At 48.6% G+C, this 15,295-nt stretch overlaps 1 protein-coding gene across 1 annotated transcript in view; it reads right to left on the reverse strand.

The window, feature by feature from the left end:
- Positions 1-12,352, reverse strand: part of LOC144767327 (uncharacterized) — a 92,475-nt gene extending 80,123 nt beyond the window's left edge. Inside the window, exons 1-3 of the mRNA XM_078650812.1 lie at positions 12,272-12,352; positions 3,626-3,712; positions 2,553-2,639 (exon numbers count right to left, since the gene is read on the reverse strand). The gene's annotated coding sequence lies outside the window, so the exon portion shown is untranslated. The remainder of the gene's footprint in view (positions 1-2,552; positions 2,640-3,625; positions 3,713-12,271) is intronic.
- Between the last annotated feature and the right edge of the window lie 2,943 nt (positions 12,353-15,295).

The raw sequence follows: 15,295 nt of genomic DNA on the forward strand, positions 1-15,295 counted from the left end.
TTAAATATACATGTTTAAAAGCATTTAGCTAAAGCGCGTTCAGTTACAGACCCTTAAAAAAAACCCTGAATAACCATAGTGGCGCAGTCAGCAGTGGCAATTAGTATAGCTCCTAACGAGTTTAATTTAAAAAAAATGTTGTTTCCCTTAGTAGGTAAGTATTTCCTTAAATGAGAATAAAAAAATGCAACATGCAATGGCAGTCCAGCGTTAATAAAGTAAAATATGTGACAAAGTAGATTAAAAGCTACATTTTGTAAACAGTCCGTCTGAATAGTTGTACATTATTAGGCAAAGCTGATGTAGTAATATCTTAGGACGTGGCTGCCGGGGGTTATAAATGGTGTATTTTAATTTTACTGTTCTGTCTTTTTTCGCTCATATTTGAAATACATGTGAAATGCATCTGCAGCACCATCTTGAAAAGTCTCTTTTTGTGCACATAAAAAGCTGCTTTTAAAGCGGAAATAAAGCGGGCAGCTGCAGTATTAAAAATGCCTTTTCATGTCTGCGCATTTCCGTTCTTTACTGCGTTAAATAAAGGGGCGGAGTGTGTGGAATCCCCACAGTGAACGCGTTTGTAAAGGTCGGAGGAGGGCTCGGGTCGGTTTCTGTAGCTCGGATGGAAGGGGGCGGTGTCTGTCGCTGGCTCCATGGCAGAGTGGGAGGTGGGTTTGAGGGGTGGGGGGCGGTGTCGGTCGCTGGCTCCATGGCAGAGTGGAGGTGGGTTTGGGGGACTCCATGGCAGAGTGGAGGTGGGTTTGGGGGTGTGGGGGGCGGTGTATGTCGCTGGCTCCATGGCAGAGTGGAGGTGAGTTTGGGGGAGCTCCATGGCAGCGTGGAGGAGGGTTTGGGGGGTGGGGGGCGGTGTCTGGTGCTAGCACCATGGCAGAGTGGAGGTGGGTTTGGGGGGGCTCCATGGCAGAGCAGAGGTGGGTTTGGGGGGTGGGGGGCTGTGTCTGTTGCTGGCTCCATGGCAGAGTGGAGGTGGGTTTGGGGGTGTGGGGGCGATGTCTGTCGCTGGCTCCATGGCAGAGTGGAGGTGGGTTTGGGGGTGTGGGGGGCGATGTCGGTCGCTGGCTCCACGGCACAGTGGAGGTGGGTTTGGGGGGCTCCATTGCAGAGTGGGAGGTGGGTTTGGGGGGGCTCCATGGCAGAGTGGGAGGTGGGTTTGGGGGGGCTCCATGGCAGAGTGGGAGGTGGGTTGGGGGGGCTCCATGGCAGAGTGGGAGGTGGGTTGGGGGGGGCGGGGGGGGGGGGGTTGGCGGTATCTGTTGCTGGCTCCATGGCAGAGTGGGAGGTGGGTTTGGGGGGGCTCCATGGCAGAGTGGGAGGTGGGTTGGGGGGGGGGGGGGTTGGCGGTATCTATTGCTGGCTCCATGGCAGAGTGGGAGGTGGGTTTGGGTGGGCTCCATGGCAGAGTGGAGGTGGGTTTGGGGGGTGGGGGCGGTGTCTGTTGCTGGCTCCATGGCAGAGTGGAGGTTGGTTTGGGGGTGTGGGGGGCGGTGTCTGGTGCTGGCTTCATGGCAGAGTGGAGGTGAGTTTGGGGGGTGGGGGTGGTGTCTGTTGCTGGCTCCATGGCAGAGTGGGAGGTGGGCTTGGGGGGTGGGGGGGCGGTGTCTGTCGCTGGCTCCATGGCAGAGTGGGAGGTGGGCTTGGGGGGTGGGGGGGCGGTGTCTGTCGCTGGCTCCATGGCAGAGTGGAGGTGGGTTTGGGGGATGGGGGCGGTGTCTGTCGCTGGCTCCATGGCAGGTGGGAGGTGTGTTTGGGGGGTGGGGGGGCGGTGTCTGGTGCTGGCTCCATGGCAGGGTGGGAGGTGGGTTTGGGGTGTGGGGGCGGTGTCTGTCGCTGGCTCCATGGCAGAGAGGGAGGTGGGTTTGGGGGGGCTCCATGGCTGGGTGGGAGGTGGGTTTGGGGGGGTGGGAGGCGGTGTCTGATGCTTGCTCCCTGGCAGAGTGGAGGTGGGTTGCATTTTGCCAGCATTATTCTTTTGCAGAGCTGAAGGGTGCGACTCTTGGCGTGTATATCGAGGCTGGGGCAGAAGAGAATAAACTGAGCCCTGAGAGCAAACACCCTGGGGTTCTGATGCAAACGGGGTTTGTGGAAAACATTTGTAAATCTGTGTAAAACATTTGTTATCGTGAAAAGCGTAACCTTAGAAACAAAGCATCGTAATTACAGCGGGGCTCATTTATGTGCGTCACTTTCCCATGTTAAAAGTGACGCACCGGCGGCGCAAGACCTTCACAAATAAGGCCCTGTATCCTTCCGCCCGGTGTACATTATAGTAAATATGCAGGTTGAAAATCCTTCAGCTAAAGCGCCTTCACTCTCAGACCCTTGAAAATAAAGGGCGAAGCACTATAGGGGCGCAGACAGCAGTGAGAATAGGATCCTTTAGATTGTGTTAATGACCGACGTTTGCTTATTTCCTTTATAGTTAAGTATTTTTTGAAGTGAGAAAAAAAATAAGGCAACATGCAATGCCATGCTAAGGTGAATAAAGTAAACAAGTGACATCACTATGTGAAATATTTAGGAAAAGTACTTACACAAAGTTAAAAATGTCCGCTGGGACTCCTGTCACGATTGTCCGGTGTAACAGGTGTATAAGGCGTCCAAAGATGTTCTTTCTGTACCTTTGTAAAGAATACATGTGTTACCGTAAATAACAAATATTATGTTAGGAGGGTCTAGCTTTAACTCAAATGTTGGCTGATTGAATAAGCCAAAACGTAGGATTTTGTATAAATACTGGCTTTGTGCAACGCTGTATAAATTTTGTGCAACCGGTATTTAAAAGGCAACTTTTGGCTTGTAAATGTTGTATATTAAACCTGACATGGTTTGCACGGGATCTGTAATATAGTAAATTAGCATGTTGAACTGCATTGCGCAGCTAAGCGTCCCGTTCAACACCGGTTATAAAAAAGCCCATACATAACTATAGGTGCGCTGGCAGCAGCGTACATTTGCCAATAGGTATAAATAGTGCAATCTGGTGTTAGATTTGCGCGATTGTGCACGTGGCGTTGATGTCTCAATGTAAATAAAAACCAGGCACATCAAAGAACCGAAAGGATTTGGGAAGGTAGGGGGGAGGGGGCGATGTTTGTTGCTGTCTCCATCTGGGCAATGTGTGGGGGCACTTTGCAGGCTTTGCACTTTGCAGAGCTGAGAGGTGAGAGGCAGAGACTTGCCATGTATCCGCGAGGTCTCAGGAGGCAGAAAGGACGAGACAGACCCGTGAGGGGCAAAAGAAGGCTGTTTCCCCCACAGTCGAAATCACATTATATTGGTAAATTCCAACTTTGAAATATAACCTAGTAAATATTTTTTTCCAACGTTATGTATTGTATTAACTGTGCATGTGTAAAAGCACTTTGCAAAATCGCGTTCAGTTAAGCACCGGTTCAAATGAAGCCCCTAGATATTTAGCTTTGCGCCAGCAGTGTATAAATAATGCTCTCGTTTACTGATTATAAGAAACAAGATTCAATTGTTAGCTTTAAGAGGACATTTTAGCTTCACAGGATAAAAATGCAAAGAAACCTCTTATGTAGGGCAAACTCCAAATAAGTAAACATTTAAATTACGGACAGAAAAATGTAGCTAATGTACTTACACAGCAAAAACTCTTCCGATAGTGCCTTGTATCGATTCTTCACAGTAACAGGTGCAGAAGTGTTGTCAAACGAAGTTATTTCAGTACCTGTTTACGAAAATAAAATAAGTGATGTTATAAGGGGCAACCTTTGACACATATGTTGGCTGTTTCGATGAGAAAAAAGCACGGGGTTTATGTAAACACTGGTTTGGTGCAAAGCATTTTAAAAGCAGGGCAAACATTTTGTTACTGTAAAACTTTCTCTTGCAAATATGTTAAATGAAACATGGCATGGTTGTACGCCATATATTGTCGATTAAACGTGCACGTTTAAATGCATTTCTCAGATAAGCGCCCCGTCCCATAACCAAGCCCCAGAATAACTTTAGGGCGCAGCCACCATCGTAAATTGTTCCCTTTTGTAACCGTAATGTACATTTTCCGCTTGGTTTTCCTTAACACAAACTCTTTTTTACCTGTGAAATGTACGAATCGAAAAATCAACGTAGCTGAGCTGCCAACTCACATTATTCCGGTAAAAATACGCTAATCTACTTACAGCAGAAAATAAATTGTTGTAATACACTTTTAACGATTTGCCACGGGAACAGGCTTAGAAAGTGTTTTCAAGCAACGTTATTTCCGTGCCTAAAAAAAAAGTACATAGCATGAATGCAAATCATACAAACAAGACAACATTGCAACACTTTGTACATTTAAAGTGCTTCGATGCACTTACCACAACACAAAGCTTGAAACCAGCACAGCGCCTCAATATGCCTCTGGGCGCTTCAGAGGAACTGTTGTGAGCGGAGGCTTGTGGGGAGTTTAAATAAGGGAAATGTTACAAGAAGCAGGTACTTTGATTGGAAGAAAGAGTAAAGTGCCCCCTGGCAACTAATGTCCAGATAAGCTCGGGCAGATGTGGCGCGAATGTTGAATTAGCGGAAATATTATCAGTTCAGTGTCACTCTGTAAACATGGCAGAGGCTGATCCTGTGCATGGGGCATCCATTCATCGGTATAATATGTAAATATAGGGGGCGCCAGGAACCTACAGGCGGCGAGGGGGATGGAAGTGAAATGCAGATGTGTGGAGTGAGAATGTGTCTAGGCGCTTTGTATGGACGGAATCGCGCTGCAAGATCTCGGAATCGGTGTAAAAATAATGTCTGAGGTCTGAGTGTGTTGGTGTCGGGCGGTGTGAGCCGTAAAAGAAATATAAATCCGAAGGGTTTCTGTTTTTTTTCCAGAGGTGCAAATACTATGTGAAAAATATCCCTGTAATAATGATAGATAAACACATAAAGCATATGGAATCACAAATATTGTTATAACTAAAACAAATTGTATGTGATTTATAAAGTAAACAAACGAACATGATGGTGGTGCAAAGAGGAATAAGTTGAAAGAGAAGCAGTGACGTCTCCTGGGCAGTGCACCCTTTTCTGTGGCTTCCAGAGGCCCCCATGGTCCCAGGAGTGTACCCCTCTCTGTGGCTTCCAGAGGCCCCCATAGTCCCAGGAGTGTACCCCTCTCTGTGGCTTCCAGAGGCCCACATAGTCCCAGGCTCTGCTCTGCTCCTAAACAGGGCACTGCAGACGAGGACTCAGGACATGTGGACAGAGCGTGTGCCCGCAACGCGCCTGGGCGCAGTCCTGCAGCGCTGCTGCCCACGCTCCACTGGATGGCCATCCTGTCTCCTGAGTGGTGCCCGGTGGCAAGGATGACACATTGCACTGTGGACTGAGCGCTCTTTCTGCACAGTGCAGGCTTCAGAGCTGAGCTGCCCGTCCTGGTCTGCTTCTAAGCGCTGTACAGTTGATGATAGGTGTACACAGGCGCACTGTGCACAGTGCAGGCTTCAGAGCCAGGGGCGTAGCTAGAGCTTGTGGCTCCCGGGGCTACCCCTCAGATTTCCGCCCCTTGGGGTGGGGGGGGGGGGTTGCTGGGGAAAAAGGTCGGTGAGCACTTGAAAGATGTCCGAGTCTCCGAGGAGAGACACGTAGTATTGCTGCTAACAGTTACCTCGATCATGCAAGTTACATGCATACACATGACATGGTCAAAGGCTAGACAGTTGAATACACCGGTGACTGGCAGTACAAAAGAGAACACAGACTGCATGATCTATCAGGGGACTTGCCTTAAAATACTTTACCACTATATCATCTCAATACTCTCCCACACCACCACACTGGCAACCCCACCTCAGCCCTAGACACTCCCCAATCAACACGCAACCACCTCAGCACTACCACGTTAGCACCTTCCAGCACCACTACCACCCAATGCAAATCACAAGTAAGCCAAGCACTACATTTCTCCAACAATATAATCCAACCAAACCACATTACAGAATGGCACAGACGCAAAATAAATGCCCTGCTAACCCCGACTGCAGTAAAACTGGTCTAACAATACCACCTTCCTCTATTCCACCACAGCGCTATCACCAATACCATAGCAATACCACCTGAGAGATTCACATTACCATCTGTCACTACCAAACTACGATTCCCCATCACTCCACTACATAATCCCTTTCTTTAACCTTGTCATATCACAAGCAGCAGCACCCCCTCACATTACAACCACTTCACCTCTGACAACCACACTATCCCTGTTACACTGCTACCTGACTCCCAGCTCAGAGTACCACACACCTACCCCACCACTCCACTAACTTCCAGGAAAGTCCACCACGGAGCCCCAGCATCACACTACCACCCGGTGAAGTAACAATCCAACACTGCACAACATGAATGCATCCCTCAGCCTTACAAGGCCCACTACTACAACCAGCAAACATGAATGCATCCCTCACCCACTACTACAACCAGCAAACATGAATGCATCCCTCAGCCTTACAACGCCCACTACTACAAGCAGCAAACATGAATGCATCCCTCACTCTTACAACGCCCACTACTACAACCAGCAAACATGAATGCATCCCTCACCCTTACAACGCCCACTACTACAACCAGCAAACATGAATGCATCCCTCAGCCTTACAAGGCCAACTACTACAACCAGCAAACATGAATGCATCCCTCACCCTTACAATGCCCACTACTACAACCAGCAAACATGAATGCATCCCTCACCCTTACAACGCCCACTACTACAACCAGCAAACATGAATGCATCCCTCAGCCTTACAAGGCCCACTACTACAACCAGCAAACATGAATGCATCCCTCAGCCTTACAACGCCCACTACTACAAGCAGCAAACATGAATGCATCCCTCACCCTTACAACGCCCACTACTACAAGCAGCAAACATGAATGCATCCCTCTCCCTTACAAGGCCCACTACTACAAGCAGCAAACATGAATGCATCCCTCACCCTTACAACGCCCACTACTACAAGCAGCAAACCAGGGCTTGCTGCTGCCGAAGCCACGTGGGGCGGTGAATGGAGAGGATGGAAACGATCTCGCTTCTCCTCTGGATTATCGTGGAGAGACTGGTGTGCTCCGGATTTCACAGGATTTCTGGCTTATTAGAGAGACCAGTTTTAGGCGACACAGAAGCCACATGAAATGAGACACAATAGGACATCCCATTCTAAAGAATTAAGAAGGAACAACATGCGATGAACAATGGCTGTCGACCCAGCGCTGTGTCTCACAGACATACTGTCCTTTGTTTTTTATCATTCTTGGCGCTCCCTACAGGTAATCAAGATGTTTCCATATTCCATTCATGTTCTTAGTCGTGGCACTGTGTTGTAACCTCTCCAGTCGTGACTCCCTCGTCACACACCCCTCTCCCCTCTCCCTTCTTGGTACGGTCCGCTCTGCCTCTGGGAGCGCGGGATAGAATGTTAGATGTGAGAGATAGCCGCCAAGCTGGGTGCACCTGTATTATCTTGTACTAATAAAACTTATCTTGGAACCCACGTTGAGTAGTGATTTATTACTACATTTTTTGGCGACGAGGACGTGGAGCTGAGCCAGGGTCAGTTTGGTGCCTCCCCCCTGGATAGATTTGATGCTTGGGCGGAGGAAAATTTTGACAAGGAAGACTTACCCGGTGGGGATTGAAGATTCGGCTCCGCGGTTTGCCGGTAATGAACGGGAGACAGTGTATGAAGCAGTCGAGGTCGATGTGAAGCAGACGACTTGTAGCGAAAGTGTTCCGTTCCTGGCTCTGAGGGGGCGTCTCTTGGCACCGTGCTAGGTCTCCTCCGTGGAGTGGAGGGCTGTCATGCTGTCTGCGTAAAGCAGGGAATTCAAGTGAGTGACAAGACGGAGCTGGTCTTGCCCCGAGGAACCGCAGAGTCGTCGACAGGAAGTTCCGGTTCTGCCATCGGGTGTGAGAAGGAGGACTTAGAAGCACAATCTACTTCCCGTGTGAATTGGGAGAAAATGAAGTAAGGCAGAAGTTCTCCATTTGGTCACAGAGCCGTACAAGTCTATGTGGTGATACCTTGAAGCTGCGTGAGGAGAAGGGAGCGGAGCTAGGAATAAAGTTGCATTTGAAGTAACGCGAAAGGAACTGATTTGAGGTGAGCGACAATTGTTCGAGGCATGAGTGAGTGACAGCGTTGGGAAGATGCTTTCCCCTGACTCCCAGAATTAATGGAGGCGTGAAATTGAAAGTCTCTGAGAATCCAGAAGGATTCACATATTCATTTGGGAAGGAGAGTAACCGTAGGGGACCCAAGCTGGACTGCATTATTGCGTTGAGCCTCTGAAACACTGTGAGGCACGTGGAGCGTAACATATGGTTCCGAAGACTTATGATACTGTACGGAGGCAGTGCATGGTAGCTGTGTGAAAAAAAAAAAAAAAAAAAACAGTGGAACAGAGTGTGTAGCGAGCCTCTGTTCCTGTGACTGAAGATTATCTGTAGCAGCATACTGAGCGGCATAAACTACTGAAGATGATCTAAGTGGGGAGTTTCCCCCTGTAGCCACTTGTGAATCGGATCGGTGGCAGCGCGTGGAAGTGGCGTGAGGTGAGTTCAAAGGAACAGAGGGAGCGAGGCAAACCTCAGGGTTCCGTGTGGTGAACTTATTCGAAACGGCGTGTAGAAGCAGCATAAGGAAATCTCAGAAATGAGGCAGCGCTGGCTAGCGGTGTGAGGAGATTCAGAAGGAACAGAGGGAGCGATGCAAACATCAGGGTCCTGTGAAGTAAAATAAACCGCAGCAGTGTTGAAGCAGCGTGAGGAAAATTTAGAACTGAGGCAGCATTTGGAAGCGGTGTGTGGAGACTTCAGGAGCGTGGCAAAACCTCAGGGTTCTATGTAGTAAACTTAACCACAGCAGCGTGTTGAAGCAGCGTGAGGAAAATTTCAGAACTTTGACAGCACATGGAAACGGTTTGAGGAGATTTCAGAGGAACAGAAGGTGCGTGGCAACCAACAGGGTTCCGAGTAGAAAACCTAAGTGTGGCAGCGAGTTGTGGCAGCGTGAGGAAACCTAAGAGGGGCTGATAGTGCAAGGAATCCTTGTGGCAGAATCAATACAGTTGTGATGCAGCTCGACGTGAAAGGGACAAGTATCTCTTTGCATAAGTGACTGAGGATCTTCAGGGTCTCAAACCCACAGACGGCGTGAGCAAAGCATATTTAGAGATTTAAGAGAGTCAAGCTAGGAAACAGTAAGCGTAATTGGAGAGTGACTTTCAAAGTAGAATCCCAGTGGCTGTTCCTGGCGCATCTCTTTTGACCATCCCGGGGGCGCTAGTGTGTCCTACTGAGCTCACCCTTATCGCCATCTTTCTGATTAGGGGGATAATACATTTCACGTGAATTCCAAAATATAGCTGCGCATTCAACATGGAGTGGGGCCAGAAGTATAATTTTCTGCCACCAGTGCCGTTTATGGAGAGGGATGAGGAAAACGTTGCAGAATGGAGTGAATGGAAAGAATATTTTGAGAATTACATTTCAGTTCTTGAGGAAGAGGCAGTATCCTTTGTACCCAAGGAAAAGGCTGAAGTATTGCTTTACAGTTTAGGAACTGGAGGGCGGAAAAAGTACCACAAAATGGAAAAATAATTCATGAAAGGAACAGTCAGTAATATTTATGAGGACATCTTGAGGGTGTTGGATGAATATTTTGCACATGTCTCGTTGGTAAAAGTACAAAGGGAAGAAGTTTTCAAGGAAGAAATGGGTAGCAACGAGGAGCTAAATATAAGTAAAATAAACCTGGGGTGTACTATCTGCATTGGAGGAGTGATGACAGATATGATATTAGATTCAGGATCGCGTCATAGTTGGGTAAGCAAGAGTGACTGGAATAAAAAATTAGTTAAAAAATATGGAAACGAATTGAAAGAGGCTAACATATCCCTGGAGACATATACAGGGGAGGACATCAACGTAATAGGATACCAAGTCATGGAGTTAATGTACAAGGGAAAGTATACTAGGAGTACCATATATGTAACAGAAAGTGGACCCACCATGCTAGGGTGGAAGGATCAAAAGAAATTGAGAATATCCCTCAATGGAAGAAGAAGAGAACAAATGAAGGAGAAGGCACTGAAACAAAGCATGAGTGTAACCAAGGGTTGCGCATTGATGGCCCTCAAGCCGCCTTCCACGGTGGCAGGTGTTTGTGAAGGTGCAGCAAGTATTGAAGAACGTGTGGAAAATACAGCCAAGGGCAAACTGAAAGAAAAACGAGAATCTTACCAAGATTTGGTGGATGAGAGAGAAATACGTAAGAAACACGAGAGAAAAAACAGTGAAGGTATAGTTGGAGAAGAAGGAGAATTCGAAAGGAAAGGAGAAAGCATCAGTTCCACAGCAAAAGAGTGGAAAAGGATAAAATGTAAGAGTAACCTATCCAATTGCAAAGAGACGGGTCTAAGAACCACGTCGTTTGAGTTCAAGACAAAAACGAGGGAGGAGTATGTGGTCAAGTGTGAACAAGAAAGAGAAGTGGACTCAAGTTGTATTGAACCAAAGAGTGAGAGTAAAGGTAAATACATTCTAAGATCCTACAGTGGGAAGTTGGAGAGAGAGAGCAAGGAAATGCAGAAAATACTAAAAGATTTCCCACATATGGTCCAGTCAGGTCAGAAGGGTTCACTCTATGATTATAGGAGTGAGCACAAGCTTCGTGTCCCAGAAATCTCTACTGAGTTCTCCTATGGAAGACGCGTGAAGAAACAAGGGGACGGACTCAGGGCTGAAGAGGCTAATGCGGATCATCGGGAGCTGTTTGACAAGGATTTCGATAAAGGTTTGGATTCTGGTAAGGGCCAAGGGAGGAAGGACAAAAGACGGCCTAGACCAGTCACCGTTGATGACACGGTAAGAGAGACATAGTGGGCCAGAAGGAGTTGCCGAGCAGTGTCCTGGCCCAAGTTACTGCTCATAATAGTAAATATGAACATTACCTCCAGTATCATCCCTCTAGAGGAGGATGGAAAGACTAGTAGGAGAAGTGCGGGACTCTTTGCCATGAGGTTCGTTATTGAGACTGTAGAAGAGTAAAGTGGGGTGGCATAGGAGGTGTCCTAGAATTGGGAAGATTCTGCTACTCCAAACTGCGTATCCCTTTTGCGACTACAGCCAGTTTATAATGGTGGGTCATAGTTTTTCCTTTATAGTTGCCCTCGATTTAGATCCACCCCGTGGGGACTTCCTTCTTGGGCTTTGGGTGGGAGGTTCACCCCTTCCTTCCATTGTTGCTTGTTCTTTGTTACCCTCTGGGGGTTGCCCCCAATAGTCAGGACCCTTTGGTGGGACCCAGCGGAACACAGTATCCCACTGTTCCAGAGTTCGTTCGTCCTGTCCTACACCAGGGTTAACCTTAAGGTTTGGTCCATCACTTATAGTTTCCCAGGATACTGTTCAATCCTGTTTTTTCTCCCCCTACTATCCCGGGACAACACCTGCTGGACCTGGGGGGGAACTTTGCCCCTCCCCCACTGTTCTTTCGCAGCAACTTAATGGGGCTCGCCTTCCCCATCCTCCCCCTTCTCATGTTGCGGTTTCATTTCCTCTTCCCCATGATCCTTCTCTCTCTCATGTTTCTCTGCTTTCGCTGTTTTGTCTATAAACCCCTCTCTCTCACTCTTTCTCCCTATTCTCCCTTTAACTGTTCTCCCCTGCCCCTCTCTGGGGAGCTCTGCTTCTCTTTTCCTTTGTTCTCTTAGGGGGGAAGGTGTGTTGTAACCTCTCCAGTCGTGACTCCCTCGTCACACACCCCTCTCCCCTCTCCCTTCTTGGTACGGTCCGCTCTGCCTCTGGGAGCGCGGGATAGAATGTTAGATGTGAGAGATAGCCGCCAAGCTGGGAGCACCTGTATTATCTTGTACTAATAAAACTTATCTTGGAACCCACGTTGAGTAGTGATTTATTACTACACACTGCTTTTGTCCACGTTTCTAACCAACTGATAGTTGCGGCCTTTTTAGGTGGCACTTTGTCTACTCTTGTTGTCCAATAGCGTCACTGCACTATCATTGAAATGTCGATTTTGCTGCAGGTTGGGGAATTCTGAAGTAATATGTGTCTTAAAAGTGGCGCATCATATTAGATCCAAAATGAAATCTAAAGGCAGAGTGCACTTTGCAACCCGAGTCTGGGTCACGGGTGCTTGTTGAACAGACGGTCGTGCGCGGTGCAATCATTGTCATCAGGTGGAGGCCCGGACGGTTCTTTATTCTTCCATCCTCTCTCTCTCACCTTGGATTCTTTCAGAGTCGCGCGCCGCCCGCAGCCACAGTCTGCAGCAGGGTCAGGCAAGAAGAATGGTGGACTCCACGCACGACGGGCGGGGCGGGGCGGTGAGCGCGCGGCGCGTAACGCGTCACACTGGCTGGCTACGGTGCGGCACGGCGAGGGCTGTCCCAAGATGTTCTTCCAGGGCCGTCATTGGTTGCGCTCGTGCGCCTCGCGCAGCTGCCACTGATTGACGGCCCTGGAGGACTAGTGTGCGCGCGGCTGGGAGGTGGGGTACCCAACAACGGTCGGGTTCACTGATTTGATCGATTTCAAACCGATGTATTCAATTGCAGCTGCATCGGTGTATTAGATCTGCCATTGCCATGCAATCCCACAGTGTCTGTGCGAGTTAGTGCTAACTTCAGATGGGACCGACGGGTTTACAAAGTGATGACTGGGAAGGTAACACGACGGCTATGGCAGCCGGGGAGACGGGTGCTGAGGAGCTTTGTATCAAGCACCGATGCCTCAATCACTCGAACATTCTTGGGGTTCACTGTGTAGAGAAAAAGGGTCCCACCTATCCAAGACAGCGGCAAGGTTCCTCATCCGGGTCACAGTATAAGAAGGCTGCACTTACCTGGTGGATTCCCTCTCTTTTTCTTATAGTTTACATCCGGGTCACAGTAAGGCTGCTCTTACCTGGTGGGTTCCCTCTCTCTTTCTTATAGTTTACATCCGGGTCACAGTAAGGCTGCTCTTACCTGGTGGGTTCCCTCTCTCTTTCTTATAGTTTACATCCGGGTCACAGTAAGGCTGCTCTTACCTGGTGGGTTCCCTCTCTCTTTCTTATAGTTTACATCCGGGTCACAGTAAGGCTGCTCTTACCTGGTGGGTTCCCTCTCTCTTTCTTATAGTTTACATCCGGGTCACAGTAAGGCTGCTCTTACCTGGTGGGTTCCCTCTCTCTTTCTTATAGTTTACATCCGGGTCACAGTAAGGCTGCTCTTACCTGGTGGGTTCCCTCTCTCTTTCTTATAGTTTACTTCCCTGTCACCTTTGTTTCTTTTCTTGCCTTCCTTCCTGTTGCTGATTCTTCCTGATTTTCCTCACTCCGCTCCATTCATCCTAGAGGCGTAGTCCTCCTTGTATTCATCCGGGTCACAATATAAGAAGGCTGCACTTACCTGGTGGATTCCCTCTCTCTTGGTTATAGTTTACTTCCCTGTCACCTTTGTTTCTTTTCTTGCCTTCCTTCCTGTTGCTGATCCTTCCTGATTTTCCTCACTCCGCTCCATTCATCCTAGAGCCCTCCTTGTATTCACCTTTTGGTCAAAGCTGCATCAGAAACTCTTCATGTGTGCACTTCTGTCACAGAAAATGTGCCATGTGAACGCACCCACACCTGACCCCTTTATGTGAACATGCAAATTCATCCACGTGAGCACAACCGCACGTGATCCCCCTCCATGGCCTCCTTTCAAGCACAAATCTGTTTTATATGACGTAATGGCCTCCACCTATTGCCCCGCACTTGTTTCGTATTTAAGCCACCTTGTGGATGGTGATTTTTGCAATGTAGCAGTAAATGAACTCAAAATGTTGCGTTCATCACCTGAGAGTTGCCAGTGCATGATTGTTTTATTATGTGTAAAGCGCCGCCGCGCCCCGCCGCCCTAGAGTCACTGTCACACGCCGCCGCCGCCGCAACGGGCCTCGGCCTCCAGTCAGTGACAGTCAGTGCCGGCCTGCCCGCGCGGCCGCCTCAGAAAAGGTGCCGCCTGGGGCGGACTGCCCCCCCTAGCTACGCGGCGGTTCAGAGCTGAGCTGCCCGCTTCTGAGCGCTGTACAGTTGATGACAGGTGTACACAGGTGCACTGTGCACAGTGCAGGCTTCAGAGCTGAGCTGTGCATCCTGGTCTGCTTCTAAGCGCTGTACAGTTGATGATAGGTGTACGGATGACACATTGCACTGTGGACTGAGCCGTCCACACCGTGCCTGGTTGCTCTTTCTGCACAGTGCAGGCTTCAGAGCTGAGCTGCCCATCCTGGTCTGCTTCTAAGCGCTATACAGTTGATGATAGGTGTACACAGGCGCACTGTGCACAGGTGCACGTGGTAGTGATTGCTGTAGCTTCTGGAGCAGGTCTCCTGGGGGTGAGGGGGCACCTCCCTGTATAGAAGGAAGAGAGGAGACTGGGTAAGACCAGGCCCCCTCCTCCACCGCCCGCTCAATGCTAGCCCCCTGGCAGGTGGTCTGAAAGGACCCCACCCGCAGGCACTCCAGGTGCCAACATCTGCATGAAGGGCTCGGTGAAATGGCCCCTGAGCGCGGGTGCCATAGTCCTGGGGGTGGAGGGAATCAATAAATTATCAGATGCCCCCAGTGTCATGAAGACACTTCCTTACATCGAGTAGAAACCAATGGCGATTAGTTGGCGAAACCAATGGGGTGGAAGCGGAATTCACGGGCACGGAATGTTAATGCCTTGTTTACGAAATGTAGTTAACGCAGGATGAATGCACTGGAATGTTTAACTGCTGTACCAGACATATAGGCCAACCATTCCTATTTACTGGTACCATCTCCTTTTGTCCAAACTATTTTAATATTAATGACCTTTCATTTCTCCCTTCTCCTCGAATGGAATAATCCCTTCTCCTTTCCAACCCTTCACCTTCCAAAGGCGAGAATTTCTGTATTTTTCTTAAATTGCTGCCCTTTTCTCTTACTATTTGTTTTAATTGCTTCGTTTAAAAGCCAGCTTTAAGGCAATTGACTCCCCAGAGTTCAAGGGGACTCAGCCGAAGCCGCCATCTGCATTTAACAAGCATTTACAATGCAATAGGTCTCGCATTAATTAAGTTTGAGCTATTGGCATTGCTAAATATTGAAACACCAATTGCAAAAAAGTCTATTAATTGTAGGCCAAAAAAATGTGTATTTATTTTTGTAGCAATGGTGGCATGCTGCGCTTTAGATGAATATGTTTAAAAGTAAAGTGCGCCATACTGCGATTGCTACAATAGTTAATTGTAGATGCG

This window comes from Lissotriton helveticus, chromosome 1_1 (assembly GCF_964261635.1).
Source record: "Lissotriton helveticus chromosome 1_1, aLisHel1.1, whole genome shotgun sequence".
Lineage (NCBI taxonomy): Eukaryota > Metazoa > Chordata > Amphibia > Caudata > Salamandridae > Lissotriton > Lissotriton helveticus.